This window comes from Morone saxatilis, unplaced genomic scaffold, assembly GCF_004916995.1.
Source record: "Morone saxatilis isolate NCDOM2014 unplaced genomic scaffold, NCSU_SB_2.0 Contig11, whole genome shotgun sequence".
Classification (NCBI taxonomy): domain Eukaryota; kingdom Metazoa; phylum Chordata; class Actinopteri; family Moronidae; genus Morone; species Morone saxatilis.
In genome coordinates, this window is record NW_023339663.1 from 29,478,234 (window position 1) to 29,480,263 (window position 2,030).

A 2,030-nucleotide genomic window follows, 5' to 3' on the forward strand; every position below is an offset into this window, starting at 1 on the left:
AAGGATACATGCTCCTGCTGTTATTGAAATATAGTAATGACATCCTGCGTTGTGCATTTTGAGTGTGCTGCCTGGTCTCAGCGTTGTTGTGAAGCAACCCAGTCTCCATGTACAACTTTTTTGCATTAACAAATGTGTTTTCTAAGTAGCATACAGTAATGCTGCCAGAATTATGTTTGTGGACCATAACAAAGCTTTTTACTTAGTACTGTGTATTACCCAATATGGGCAATCCAGAGGTTGAACGCCAGATACTTGATGTTTGGGCAATTAAAAGTTGGGTAACTTATTGTCAACTGTTATGTTGACAAGTTATTCACCACATTATTTATCAGTGTTGATTGGTTGACAATCTATTACCTATTATAGGCCAGCAGGAAGGTGACGCCCATAGTGAAATATGAACGTAGTCACCATGACGTCACCCATAGGTTTCTGAAGAGCCGTTGTGAAGCTCAGTATGGTCGGCTCTGGCCCAGCCTGACTGCCAAGATGGTGAAAAATGGCCAAAGAAGTGGAATGTGGGTGGAGCCGGGGCAGGCTGAATGAATCTTGGTTGCTGAAAACAGCCTCCTGTGACAACACCCATCTATCACTCAAAGTGGCCACGCCCTTAAATAATGTTAAGCCTTAAAGGGGAACTTGGCAACTCTATCCATTTCTTCGCTGGTTTTCACTTTTGTCATCGCATGTTTTCTCAACGAGCTCCCCCTACAGCTCTGGGACGTGTATTTCACAACACGTCGTAAAAGTAACCAAATCATTGCGGCCACCTCCTCCTCTTTTTACTGTGCTGATGTGCCTTTTTGCGGGGCACTTTTTCGGTGGAGCAGATTATCTTAGAGGTGGGTATATACCTGGTTATTATGAGGGCGGCGGGTGTGGCGTTTCTGTGGAATTGCCGTAAAAGTTCGTGTTTTCTGCTCGTTTCGCGATAATTCCTATTTCCATTTGACGGGCACGGGTGTCCAACGTTGCCAAGGTTGGTTTCCGCTGGGGTCGCCTGGGTGGGAGGGTCACCATTTTCACCGGAACAGGCCATTTAACCATCCAAATGATTTCTAAACGGGTTTATTAAGCTGAAAAAGTTGCCAAGTTCCCCTTTAATATAATTTAAACAGGTTCTATTAAAATCCACTCCTACAGTTATAGACACAGTTGTGTGTACAGTTGACATAATGTGAAAATTAGCTAATTTAGAGACTACTTTTGTACCAGGGTGTAAACATGTTTATTTCTGTTTCTGTTGTACATTTTTTACATAGGGGATTATGGAGGTTGACTCACTGGCAATCAACTGGCTGTTAGAGGAACTGCAGCTTTTGTTACTTCTGTGTTAATTTTATTTTTTAGCCATGCAGGTTGCCGCTTAGTGACACAGAGCAAGAGTAGAGGAAGACGCAATGAAAGCATTGTGTGGTATTTTGGGCAAGGCCTGCATCCTTTTATGTGTTGGAATAGATCAAATCCAAATCAACCAAAAAAGGTCCTAGATGTAGAACTACACTATTATGACAGGGAGCCAATGCTTTAAAAACTGTTTTCAGAAAAATAGGGCTAGTATATTTAAAATGAAAGACAATACTGACATAATATTAAACAGATCATAAACAGTACAAGAATTTCTCCAAAATGGTTTACTATGGAAACATTTGGAAAATAAATAAGCTAATTACTTAAGAATAATTTTCAGCTTGAAATGATCACATTAATCCATAGAGAATGTAAAGAATGGACTTTTTTCACAGCAGGCATTGTGACATAAATTAGTAGATTAAACACAGGTGTTACCAGTAATACTGATTAAGGTTCAGTTCCATTCAGGTCAAACAGTCAGGGTGCTGCTATTGTACATGTTGGCTCACTGGCAAGGCTCTGCTACACTAAAAGGAACAGAACCTTAAAGTCTGTGTAAAGCAAAAATAAATATTTCGGAGTTTCTCACACCAAAGAAAAAGGTGCTGTGTGATGGAACTGCACATTTTCGAGTGGCCTTTTATTGTGGCCAGCCTAAGGCACACCTGTGCAAT